Source organism: Delphinapterus leucas, chromosome 6 (genome assembly GCF_059928025.1).
Source record: "Delphinapterus leucas isolate spDelLeu-1000000601 "Yukka" chromosome 6, BTC_Dleu_Yukka2, whole genome shotgun sequence".
In the NCBI taxonomy this organism is placed as follows: Eukaryota; Metazoa; Chordata; class Mammalia; order Artiodactyla; family Monodontidae; genus Delphinapterus; species Delphinapterus leucas.
In genome coordinates this window covers 83,080,583-83,094,641 of record NC_143134.1, presented here as the reverse complement: position 1 = coordinate 83,094,641, position 14,059 = coordinate 83,080,583, and the positions used below count along the sequence as shown (strand labels likewise).

General features: G+C 40.9%; 1 long non-coding RNA gene across 4 annotated transcripts in view; it reads left to right on the top strand.

Annotated features, from left to right (window-relative positions):
• The window catches only part of LOC149748983 (uncharacterized), a 90,454-nt gene that overhangs the window by 18,269 nt on the left and 58,126 nt on the right, over positions 1-14,059 (top strand). For all 4 annotated transcript variants that reach the window (XR_016393583.1, XR_016393581.1, XR_016393580.1 and 1 more), the window contains exon 3: positions 9,492-9,584. This is a non-coding gene — a long non-coding RNA (uncharacterized LOC149748983). The remainder of the gene's footprint in view (positions 1-9,491; positions 9,585-14,059) is intronic.

Genomic DNA, 14,059 nt, shown 5'->3' with positions numbered 1-14,059 from the left:
TGCCATAGAAGAAGGAAGCTCTTTGGCTCTTCAGTGATGGGTGGAAACCAAGGATGGGGATCTAATTACCCAGATCTATAACCAATCCCTTGTTTTCAGCCCCATGCTTCCCTCACTCTCCCTTATTTCTTTTTTGCCGTACGGGGGCCTCTCACTATTGTGGCCTGTCCCGTTGTGGAGCACAGGCTCTAGACACGCAGGCCCAGCGGCCATGGCTTACGGGCCTAGCCGCTCCGCAGCATGTGGGATCTTCCTGGACCTGGGCACGAACCCGTGTCCCCTGCATTGGCAGGCGGACTCTCAACCACTGCAACACCAGGGAACCCTCTCCCTTATTTCTTATTTGGTGTCTCCAAGGCCCATCTCCTGGTGCTTTGTGGGAAATATTTAAAAACATTTTATTTGGAAATAATTGCAAACTTACAAAAAAGTTATAAGAATTCATGTATTTTTAACATGTTATCTCATTTAGTCTGTCTCGCTCTGTATTAATCTCCTTCCTGAATATTCTACAATGAGCATATATTATTGTCCCTTTCCCTGAGTCCTTCAGAGCATATTTCCAAGAGGCTTCTTTACATACCCACATTAAATGTATCAACTTCAGGAAATCTAACGTTAATAGATTTTACTCAATCTACTGCCTGTATTTCACGTCTGTCAATTTACTCAGTAATGTCCTTTATAGCATTGTCTTTTCTCAAGTCCTGGATCCAGCAAATGTCACAGAGTTATATAAATATCACGTCTCTGTGGTCTCTCAAGATTTAAAATCCCCAGCCTTTCTTTGTCTTTCAGGATATTGACATATTTAAGGAATACAGCTGATGGGCCATTTGCATAGCCCTTTCTTCTCATATGGAAATCTTATTTTGTGAGCTTATCTACGTTTAATCTCTGCAGGACATTTGAGGAATGAAGTCCTGGGACCTTTTGGGTTTGTTAGGGCCAGAGTCAGTCTGTAAATGCCAACACCAGAGATGCTAGCATGCGTAAGGGACTTTGCTAAGAGTCATCTTACGGTGAAGGGAGAATAGAGAAGGCAAGTCTTGAAGCATAAGTTCTTTGGAAGATGGAAACTGGAAAGAAGCTGATTTTGTGGGAGAAAACAGCAAAGAAAAGTGCTTTCAACTCTTTTAAGTCTTCTTCATGTGGAGGGGAAAGGTGTGAGTGTCCTAAGCATGGCTGATTTGTTAAACTTAGGAGGAGAATTGAGGAAATCAAAGTGAGGAAATGATATGGTGCTTGATTGCAGCAGTGTAAGATCTTAATGACACTGTAAACATCACAACCCCTCCCCAGCCCCAGCCCCAGGGCGATGAGGGGAAGCCAGTTGATACAGAGATATCGGGGAGGCAGCTCTGAGTCTTGTTCATGCACTGCCCCCACAAAGAGGTGCTCATCGGTGATCTGCTTCCCCTCCATCTCACTCCCAGTGAGGCTTGAGCAGCTGAGTGAGAGACACAAGTGGGTGAAATGTGTGCAGGAACCTCAGCTCTCTCCTGCTGGGCACTGTAGCCCAGGTGAGGTGAGGGTTTAGTGTCCTTTCTCTCCTCTTGCTTCCTCCAACGGGAGGATGCCAGAGAGTGAAGAGGGCAGAAGAAAGTCTTGGCAGAGCTGGGAGGGGAAGGAGGACATTCCAGGGTTGGGCAAGAAATCTTTACATATCGCCAAGTGGCACTCGGTCACCCTCCAGCTCCAGATGAGAGCTGGATTCAAAGCCATGGACATGAATTTTGCTTTCTGGTCTGGTCCAGCTCACTTGACTGCCCACCCTGTATAACCATGCAATAGCCGCACTGAAGCAGCTCAGGGACAAGAACATTTTGTTGAAAACTACCACTGTTTTTGTCTTCCAGCAAGCATAGCCAGTGTCCACGGGACACAGATCTGGTGGGTCTTAGATGAAGGTATGTGCTGTGGCAGGGATGTGCTCCAGCTATGCTGGGAGGGCCAGGGCAAAACCTAGAGGAGGATCTGTTGTGCCTGGAGAGTTGACCTGTCTGGGGACCCATCTGAACTCAACCTTGAGGTTTTCTGCTGGCTGGGTGTTTTCTCAGACTGGAGGCCCTCCATGGTACCTGCGTTGGTGACGTCACGTAGGACAAAGGGAGCACCTATCTATTAGTGATGGGAGTGTTCATGGTACAGCCACAAAGAACCTGGGGGAAAATGAGACAGAGAGTGAGGGAAAGCTTGATGGGTGTTTGAGTCAGAAAAGATGAAAAGATGGAAGAAGGAAGAAGCAGGTGGACGGAATGGGAATGTTCCCTTCCTGCTTATTCCTGGGTCTCATCCTGCCTTCTCCTGCCCTCAACCCCCAGCCCCAAAGCCTGATTCAGGCCTCAAGGCATTGTGCCTGATTCAGAGCTGACCGGGTCATTGTGCAGCCCTTGGGTGCCATCCTGGCAGGGGTGTGAATGACTTTGTATGTGAGCACAAGGCAATATTGGCATGTATGCATGTTGTCAGGCAAGGCATTTCCCTGTCTTGGGAAGGTGATACTGGTGCCTTTTTCCAGCCACGTAGGATGACAACTTGTTAGATACTGTTCTTGATGCAAACTGTTTGCTCATCACAGTTAGGTTGCCACCTTGTGGTCTTCATGAGCCTGGAGGAGCTGAAATAGGTGTCCTGCAGTACCCTCTTAGCTGATGTGGGCCCTGCCCTTTGTGTTGAGGGTTCAGGGGTCCTGGTCTCACCTTGGATCCCCAATCAGCCCGAAGTCAGAGAGTCCAGAGGCACCCAGTGCTTCCTCGCCCTCATCCCCATCTGTGTTATCTGGACGTAGCCTGGAAGGGCTGAGTGGAGCAACACCTCTCAAAGACTTCAAAGAGGGTGAGGCCACAAAGGACAAGGTTAGGGAGGCATGGGGGTTGCCTGTGAATGTGTGATAAAAGAAGCCACTGGCATCACCTTTCATTCCAACGCTGTCCTTTACTCCCAGGGGGTGGAGAAGTTAGGGGCAACGTGACTCCCCCAGCTCCCCCAGGCCACTCCCCTGCCCTAGCTTCTGGATTGTGGCCCTAGAAAAGCAACCTTTGGTTCCCATTGAGTAGGGCAGGCTTAGAGAGCAAGCAAAGCCTTGAGTCTGAGAAGATGAATTTATGATTTTGATTATCTGTTGAACAGTCCTGCAGGTCTATCACCATGTGTGAGTTTTCCAACTCTCCAAAGTGCAGAGATTCTCAGTGACCCACTAGGTAGAAAAGGCAGGATTAGAGACTTGGGGGATGAGCCTCCCATACCAGTGATCTCTTTCACATACTTAGGGATCAAGGGCTTCTCACCAAAGGAGAGTTTGTGGCTTGAAAGAGCTCAGAGACTGACCTTTTTTTACATGGAAAGTCATTTCTGGATCCTGTATCTTTGGGTATCTCTATACACACCCAGGTGATGGAACAGTCAGACAGGATTTCTGTACTAAGAGGGCTAGTATGAGACAGTCCCAAATGGAGAGGGGGGATTTGTCTAGGAGAGATGCCCCAGTTTTGCTCTGTTTTAGCACATTTTCCTCCTCTTCCCCAACTCCTGTCCATATGGCAACACATAAAAGCAGTAAAGCTCAGTGGCTGAATAATGGCAGGAAGATGAGGGCACTGGTACTAGGGAACATTTTCAAGTGCTTTGTTTCCACTTCCAGGGCTCGCAGGTGGTTCAGCCCAGGGGCCATCATCCATTTGCTCAGAGTTGTACAGAGAGCACAAAGAGTTCTTCCTTAGCAGGTGTCACTGACATTAAACACAAGGGGAATGGGACTCCCTGGATTTATACACCACCAAGTCTCACACCCCACATCTCATGTCAGGGCAGCCAAAATGCATAAATTGGATGCACTTTGAAGTAAAGAACACAGAACATCCTCAGAGCCCAGCTTATTGGGCCACAGAGTTCTTTAAATTAGCAGGGACAAGTGGATGAATGTTCTAGATTGTCACTAGTTTTATGTCGAATCATATACTGAAGTCCATTCAAGGCTCTCTTTGTAGGAATAAAAAAAAAATGGAAAATGTTTGCAGCTCTTGCTGCCTTTGGGGAAAATTACATACATACATACATATACACATACATACATACATGTATTCCCAGGATAAACCTTCACTTATGAAACTAACACCAGCACGTAATCTGGTAAGAAGTGAATTCTAACTTCAGTATCTTTGCAACATCCAGTTAAGAACACTGAAAACCTTAGATATCCCAGGATAGAGAGTTCAGCAAAGCAGCTGCCCAAAGATATTCAAGTCCTATGGATTGGGATTTTCTTCTTGTGGTAGATTGTATTTCCCCAAAATGAACATAGCAGTATTTCAAGTCCCACAACCTCTTCCAGAGCTTTGCTATTCTCTATTAAAATTTGGAGTCTATTTACCTTTCCCTTAAATTTGGGTGAGACTCTATGTCTGTCTCAGTGAATAGAATGCAGCAGATATGAGTGTATTACTTTCTTAAGCCTGCCATAACAAAGTGTCTGGGTGTCTTAAACAACAGATATTTATTCTCTTACAGTTTCTTAAGGTGGGAAGTCTGAAATAAAGATGTCAGCAAGGTTGAGTTTTTTGGAGAGCTCTGAGGGAAAATATGTCCCATGCCTCTTTCTTAGCTTCTGGGGGTTGCCAGAAATCCTTGGCATTCCTTAGTTTGTAAATGCATCATTTCAATCTCTGCTTCTGTTGTCATTTGGCATTCTTCCTTACGTTTCCTGTGTCCAAATTTCCCTCTTCTAAGGACAAAAGTCATTGGATTAGGGCCTAACCTAATCTAGTATGAGCTCATTTTAATTTTGTTATATATGCAAAGACCCAATTTCCAAATAAGATCACATTCACAGGTCCTAGGGGTTAGAACTTGAACATATCTTTTGAGAGGCCACAGTTCAACCCACAACAGTGAGGTTAAGTGATTTCCAAGGTTAAATCATAAGAGGCAATCCAACTTCTGTCTGAATCTTTTTCTTTAAGGCTGCTCACCTTTGGAACCCAGCCACCATTTTGTGAGGAAGCCCAGGACACATGAAGAGACCACAGGCTGATTTTCTGGCTGACAGCCCCAGCTAAGGTTCCAGCCCACGGCTAGTATTAATAACCAGTCATGTAAATGAAGAGTCCTTCAGGTGACTCCAGTCTCAGCCTTTGAGCTGTACTAGCTGGTGCTGAGACGAACTGTTTTCACTGATCCCTGTCCAAATTGAAGATTCATGAGCAAAATAAATGTGGATGCTCTTTTAATCCACCAGGTTTTAGGATAGTTTGTTACACAGCATTTGATTACTGGAACACTACCCAGTGTCCACTGCCCTACCTGAGACATCAGGAGTCTTTTGTGGTAGGGCAACCCTCTGTAATGAAAATGCGGCCTTGGGATCTGGCTGTGGGTTTCTTTGGGGTTCAACCATCCTTCTCTTAGGACACAGTGGAGGCAGGTTGACTAGATATGTAGGCATTACCTGCTTCAGCCTGGCTTAAATAGAGATGTACCCAAGAATTTAAAGTGTTTCATTACTGCCTTTGCTAGTGAGGAACTCCCACCCTCTGCACTTCTAATAGGTGGCACTGAAGTATAGCTCTGACACTAGCTGTGGGATCTGAGCCAAATTACTTCAACTCTCCAAACTTTAGTTAAAACCAGCATAATGATACTCATCTCCTTTATGTAAGTTTGCAGTTCAATATCTGTCCCATTTTAAGTGTTCCATAAGAAATAGGTGACCAGGGACTTCCCTGGTGGTCCAGTGGTAAAGAATCCGCCTTACAATGCAGGGGACGCAGGTTCAATCCCTGGTCAGGGAACTAAGATACCACATGCCGCGGAGCAACTAAGCCCGCATGCCACAACTACTGAGCTCGCACACGTCAACTAGAGCCCGCGTGCTGCAAACTACAGAGCCCATGCGCTCTGGAACCTATGGGCCACAACTATAAAGAGAAAACCCACATGCCACTAGAGAGAACCCCACGCACCACAATGAAGAGCCCGCATGCTTCAATGAAGATCCCCCGTGTGCCACAACTAAGACCCGATGCAGCCAAAAATAAAAAATAAATAAATAAATAATAAAATAAATCTAAGAAAAAAGAAATAGGTGACTGTTTTGATTGACAGTTAAAAAAATTTTTTCTGTATAAAATAATCTCGTTGATGGAGGTTATACAAATTTGTAAAACATGTCCATACTTAGTAACCAACTGTAAGACTGTACTACAGTTGGAATCACGATTCTTCAGCAACAAATAAGGGACAGTAAATATTTATTACAGCAACATAATCTTTGTTGCTACAGCTCACAAGGACATGTTTATTAAAATTGGTGGTACTAAGCCAAGACTGACTAAGTTGCAAGAAAAAGAAAAGTCCATATCAAATGCTTGGGAAATTCTAACTAGTTCCTCTTCTCTGATGGCAAGATTTGTTCCCTATACTAGAAACACACAGGGCACGAGACGTTGTGAATTTTGTGGGGGTGAGTTTGAAGACTCCAGGATTAGCTAGATTTGGGGGAAGCCCTTAGTTGATCTCGGAATCTCAAGTGGGAGCCAAGCTTAATGCTTCCAAGTCATGCTCTTTTTATACATGAGAGTCTATGTATTAATTGCTGGTAATTTTTATTCAGCCTTTTGCATACATCAGAAACTTGGACATTTTATGAGTTATAAAATAAAATGTGAATTTCATCCATATAGCTTTCGGCAGAAAGAAGTTTCTTTCAACAAAGTGTGTTTAGTTTTGCTTGTTTTATTCTCATACATACCAGTGCTTACTAGAGGGAATCCATTCTTATTTATATTACTATCTTTTTTTTTAAAGATCCTTTCCACTTACTTTTTACAAAGCTAGGCTCTACTGGTAAATGCCTTTTTCTCCCTGCATTCCGTGGAAAGCATACAGACCCTAAATGCTATGTGGAAAGCAACCAAAACCCAAACTTGCAACTCAGTGCCCTTGAAAATGTGTAGCTGGAGTCAATTCTTTGTCTGGAGCCTTGATTCTGTTGCTAGGTGGCAATGTTCCCTCACCAAAAGGATGGTTATTAGAGCCTACAGGTCCCTTTCTGAAACAGAAAGGAAAATACTGCCTTACTGTCTCTTCATTAGCAACTTTTCAACCAGACTTCCTGGTTTCAGCCCACAAAGAGGCATCAGCACTGTCTGAAACTGCCAGGCTGGAATGATCAAAACAAAAGTTTCTTCCTGCTAGCCACTGTACATTGCAAAACTGGGCACTCTGTGGTATAAAGTGCCTGGTTGCTTCCAGTAACTATAAAAATCCACTCTAGGCAGGGACAAGAGTTACCCCAGGCCCTAGTAAACCAGTGATATAATCTTGTTTGTCCAGCGATTGGTGGTATAGCATTAAGTTCACAAAAGAGCTCTAGCATTGAGGTCACAGAACATCTGTATGTGGTGTGCCTACGAACTACTGAAGGTTCTTTTTAAAAAGGGAGTTTATTTCACTTCATTATCAGACAGGGTTGCCAGATTCAGTAAATACAAATATGGGACAAACAGTTAAATTTGAATTTCAGATGAACAATTAATTTTTTTAAGTTAGGTTTATTGAGATACAATTTACACACAATAAAATTCACCCTTGTAGGTAAACAGATCTATAAATGTTTACACATGTAAACATCATGTAACTACTACCACACTCAAGATAGAGAATGTTTTCATCAGCCCAGAATTACTCCATGCCCCTTTTCAGTCAGTCCCTCACTCACCCTCTACCCCTGACAAGCACTGGTCAGATTTGTCATTAAACGCTTACCTCTTCTACAATGTCATATAAGTAGAATTATATAATATCAATATATAGCCTTTTGTGTCTGGCTTCTTTCATCTAACATAATACTTTTCAGATTCATCTATGTGGTTGTAGGTAACAGCAGTTGATTTTTTTTTAAGTATAAGTATAATCCATGGAATAATTGAGACTTACTTACAATAAAAAAGTATCTGTTGTTTATCTGAAAATTTCTAAATCAGTGGGCCTGGAGTAGAACTTGGAACCCGCATTTTAACAAAAACCCATGGTGTCTCCCATGCAGGTGATTCTAAGATCACATCTTCAAACACCAAGGGTCTGAAGCAGTAGGGTTGTTAAGTCTCCTTGAGAATCTGCTTAACTCATCGAGTCTTTTACCAGAAAAACAATGATAGAAACTCAGTACTTTCACACAATTTCAGGAGGCTGTAGGATTGACCGAAGTTCATAAACTCCATAAACCCCAGGTTAAGAACCGTAGTGTTGTCATGTGTTTGACTGAAAAGCTCAAGTCTTCCACAAAAGTGAGGAAAACAAGTTATTTCAGATTCTCCCACTCCCTCTGCTCATCATATTTCCCCTCACTTTTCATAGCAAGGGGATTTTTTTTTGTCTTTCTATAAAATATGAAGCCTTGCAACTCTCTATTCCTATTTAAATGTTTATTTATTAACTCAAAAGTGGATTAATCATTTACATATCATAAAAGCCATACATAGGTATCACAGAAAGCTAAAACTGCAAAGAAACTTAAAAATGAAAAAGAGGAATGGGTAGTTGTACCACCCAAAGAGGGAGAGAGATAATCATTTTATTTATGTATTTATTTATTTCATAGCTGGGATAATAAAGTCATGATGCCTGGGTCCTACTCCACATATTCAGATTTACTTGGTAGGGGTGTGTTCTGGACTCAATATTTTTCTTACTTTCTTTTTTTTTAATTGAAGTATAGTGAATTTACAATATTATATTACTTTCAGGTATACAGCATAGTGATTCAATATTATTACATATTATTCTCTATTTAAAGTTATTACAAAAAATGGCTGTATTTCCCATTGCTGTACAATATGTCCTTGTTGCTTATTTATTTTATACATAGTAGTTTGTATCTCTTAATCCCCTACACCAACCTTGTCCCTCCCCCTCCCTCTTTCCACTGGTAACCACTAGTTTGTTCTCTGTGTCTGTGAGTCTGTTTCTGTTTTGTTATATTCATTCATTTATTTTAATTTTTAGATTCCACATATAAATGATAACATACAGTATTTGTCTTTCTCTGTCAGACTTATTTCACTAAGCATAATACCCTGTAGGTCCATCTGTGTTGCTGCAAATATTAGAAGTTCATCCCTTTTTTTATGACTAAACAATATTCCATTATATATATACACTCATCTTCTTTATCCATCCGTCTGTTGATGGATACTTAGGTTGCTTCCATATCTTGACAATTGTAAATAATGCTGCTGTGAACATTGGGGTACATGTCTCTTTTCGAATTAGTGTTTTCATCTTCTTTATATACATACCCAGGAGTGGAATTGCTGGATCATATGGTAGTTCTATTTTTAGTTTTTTGAGGAACCTCTATACAGTTTTTGAAGGACTCAGCATTTTTCAAAGGCTCCACAGGTGATAGTAACATGCAGCTTAGTTTGAGAGCCACTGCTCCATGCACTTACCATTGACTTGTTCTCTGTGCTCTTTCTATATGGGCCTTGCAGAATGGATTGTAGAACCTGTTGGGAATCAATTGGAATCATACCTGTACATCAACACGAAAGGAAAAATCTTCTAATGACTCGTTCATGCTGGAGGTATGTGTACAATTGGCCATTCCTGATGAAGAATAGGGGAGCCCTGCTTGAAGAAATAAGATTAGGTCAGAATGGGAGAAAATTATAGCCGGAAATGATTAAATTTCACCACAAACCCCTGGAGTTGCCTGAATTCTGTGATTAGTGAGAGCTAATCAGAGCTGAGGAAGAAAAGGAGTCGTTGATGGCAACACTCCAAGAGGAAGACCTAATAATAGAGTTAAGATTTGAGCACTAAGGCAAACCCAAGTCTCTGGAAGTGATACAGGCATGCCCAGTGACTCGAAATCCTATCTGCAACAAGCAAATATGTCATGGACGGGGGTATCCTCACAAGGGAATCCTCACTGCTCCCCCAATCCCAAACTTTCCCAAGGCTGGCATTGAAGACTCCAGTTTGCTTTGCATGTGGTGATATTTCTCATAAGTGAAGTCACCACGGAAGTCCAGCCACCCAACCCTCTAGCATTCACTAGTCCAAGTTGCATGAGTTTTAAAATTCGGCGGCAACTTTAGGCTGGTACTGAACATTAAGAAATGGGTTGAAAGAGTCTTGAGGCTTATCTTATGAGCTGTCTCAAGGAATATCTTATGGTTGGTTGTACCAACAGGACTCCAGATTCACAACAACTTGCCTCCATCTTTAGATTCAGAGACCCTGGAGGGAGGGACTGAAATGGTCTGGGGCCTTCTCAGTACTTCCTCTCAAGGGGTCATGCATCAGAAACAGACATGTTAGCCATCATACTGACGGTGGAAGAAATGTGTCAGGGGACTTAGGGTGGAGATTCTCACGTGCACATCACATTACAGTTGTTGCAGATATCTTGTAATATAATTTACTATAAAATTATGGTAGTTATTAGAGCAGCTGTTAGATATTGTTTTTTATTAATAAAGCAGCAGTATATTACCATAAACATTATTTTAGTGCTTTGACAACTGTATTTCAATATTATTGATATTCTTTGTTATCCTTTGTGTTTTATGTACTTGCAAACACGAACAGGGCTTAATTTTATATCCATTTGATTCATGATGTTGTCACTTCCGTTTTTTAGTTTAGAGGTGTTTTAGGAACTGGGAGGAGAAAACTAGCAGGGAGAAATGGAAATTTTTTTTTTTAATAAAGATTTTTTAAATAATTAATTAATTTAATTTATTTATTTTCAGTTGCGTTGGGTCTTTGTTGCTGTGCACGGGCTTCCTCTAGATGCAGTGAGTGGCGGCTACTCTTCATTGTGGTGTGCGGGCTTCTCATTGTGGTGGTTTCTCTTGTCGCGGAGCATGGGCTCTAGGCGCACTGGCTTCAGTAGTTGCGGCACGCGGGCTCAGTAGTTGTGGCTCGTGGGCTCTAGAGCGCAGGCTCAGTAGTTGTGGCACACAGGCCTAGTTGCTCCGTGGCATGTGGAATCTTCCCGGACCAGGGCTCGAACCCATGTGCCCTGCATTGGCAGGTGGATTCTCAACCACTGTGCCACCAGGGAAGCCCAAAACAGGGAAATTTTATGTTGTTATAGCCTACGTTCTTTTATTCTACACATTGTTTCTTTTGTTCCAAGGATTTTTTTTTTATCTGATAGTCTGACTTACATATGCTTATTTGCTTTCTATAAGAACCCCTCTGAATTACCTTTCCCAGCAAATAATTATTTGCTTCCCAATGGGAGGCTAGGATGACTCCTGCTGGTTCTATTGCAGAATCAATGATAAGGTACATTAATGAGTCTCAGAATCACTCCTAGGAGACTGTTTTCCTTTCCGTGCTCTATCCTGTTGATGTGGCCTCTCCTTTTCACAGCATTGGGAATTGTAATTCAGGTACAATATGCTTATTCTCTGTGTCTCCAGATCACAGGTGGAGATGTGGCTTTTAGAAACATCTCATATTCTAAGTTCCAAAATCAATAATAGGATAAGCTTAGAAGTGGTTTATATACTACCCCCCCATTGATATCTTAGGAATAAATGTCAAGAATAGAAATGGAAATTATCTATTCAAGGAGGTCTAATCACAAACATTTTCAAGGCTATTTTTATTGGGGAATGTGCTGCAGCACTGCTTCTGAGCTCTTTTCTCAGAAAGACACAAGCCAGAATGGCATCTCAGAAGCTTATTGTATCACACATAACAGCAAAGGAAACTTACATTGGTACTAGTGAAAGTTAATGTTCAAAACAAATAATGAAATGTGTTTGTTTATGTGCTTGTTAATACCTCCCTATATAATGAAGAAAATTGTATTTTCATCCTATGGTTTTGTGAGTCCGATGTAACTTCCTCCCATTTGTCCTGGTATGACATGAGGTCAGCCCTTATCATATTTAATATCTTTGATGAAATACCTAGAGACAAAAGGAAGGATGCTGGGGCAAATTAGTATATAATGCCATGTAGTTAAATATGTTCTTTACCTCACTATTCCCTTCATCTTTTCTTGGGTCTAGAATCTGAGAGGAAGCTACAAAGATACCCTCTCTGCTGTTGACATTACCTGCTAGAAGAAAATTGAGGATGATAGCACGGCTAAAGTGTGGCATTTCTTCTAGAGAATGCTTTCCCTCCTGACCAGGGATCGAACCTGGGCCCCCCGCATTGGGAGCACAGAGCCTTAACCGCTGGACCACCAGGGAAGTCCCTTTTTTTAAAATTATAGGTCACCTATATATATATATTTTTCACCCTCCTTTATAGATATTATATACTATTTATTTTCATTGTAATGATGTATTAAGTTTATAGATGCTTAAATGTAAACAGCACAAATTTTAATAGAGATGGATGATGGTGAGGGGGTGTTTCCCATAATCTATCTTCTTTTTTTAATAAAAGAGCACAAAAGAGTTTCATTCTAAAAAGTTTATTAAAGTAACTATTTGCACAGGATTCTGTTTGAGTAGATTAACTCCTCTTGCAGTTTGACCGATAATAATGTTGTGAAAAAACATAAACACAACTGCATATGACAGTGCATACCTCTGTGAAAGGCAGTATGCCGTGTCCTGCAGGGTCTTCAGGGACAGTCTCTGCCTTCATGACCTTCAACTCTTATAATGGAGAGGAGATAAGTACATAAACAAAGCACAAAGCAGAGGGAGGTAAATGACATAGAGAGATATATGCAAAGAACTCTGAGAGTTCAGAGGAAGATGAACCTCAGATTCCAGACCTCATCCACAGAAACTTATTTCGAAAGTTTGCAGTGTGGCCCCAGAATCTGTAAGAGGCATTTCAGCGCATCTGATACAGGTGGTCCCCAGACTGCTCCTTGAGAAATACTGATCTAATTGTCAATAGAGCTTTGCTTTCCTTTTGAGTAGCTTTTTATTACTGAGTTTAAGAATTCTATCTCATAAGCAAATTTAATATTATCTAGAACACAGAACTTATATCCTATGAAAGAAAAAGCTCTTTGCCACACCTTCTTTTAAATTACTACTAGGTCCACAATCCTTTATCTGAAACATTTTTGGTTAGACGTGTTTCAGATTTCAGAATTTTTCTTAGAAATGTACTAAACAATCCTCTCTAATAAAAATTTTAATTTATATTCTTCCATCAGCATCAAAACTCTTCAGGCTTTATAATCTCTCTCTGATTTTCCCAATACAACCCTACCCACAGCACTCAAAATCTTCCAGCACTGCTTCTGAGATCTTTCATGTTTTTCTGAAATAATCTAAAATTTAGGTCTAAATTTTAATCTAAAATTTATTTAAATTATGCTTCTATTTTCATTGAAAGCAAAGCTTAACATTCACTTATACACCTTAGTATCAGCAATTTTTTAGATATAATGATGTATTTTTACTCACTATTGCTTCTTTTATTCCATATATTCCTTTTCTTAGATTATATTTTACTCTTCCTGGAACACATTCTTCTTAAATCTTTATAAAAGGCTTATGGATATAAGTTTTATGAAAAACATTTCTTCTGCCATTACCCTTAAATACTGGTTTAGAATAATGGAGAACTCTAGGTCAAAATTTCCCACAGAAACTTAAAGATGTTATTCCTTCAACCTCTTGTGTCCTATATTTCAAATGAACAGTTGGAAGTCAATCTGATTCTTTCTCTGTTATACTTTTTTATTCTCTCTGGGTAATTTAGTATATTCATTTTATACTTGAAGTTTTACTAGGACTTTGGTAGGTATTTTAAAAATTATTTTTCTTGCTCATCATCTGGTAGACAGAGCCTTCTAATCTGAATGCTCAAGCCTTTTTCCGACACAGGCAAATTATTCTGTTCTTCAATTTTATCTTCATCCAATTCTTCTCCTGAAGCTGAGACCTTAGAGACCCAGTAAAAGACCTCTGTGTCTTCTTTTGCATGTTCTGCAAGAATAAGGTGACTGATATTCCAGCTCACTGACTCTGTCTTCAGTGTGGCTCATTCTACTATTCAGCCCTCCATTGAGTTAAATTTGTGTTTCAGAAATTATATTTTTAATTCCAAAATTCCTAAGCCT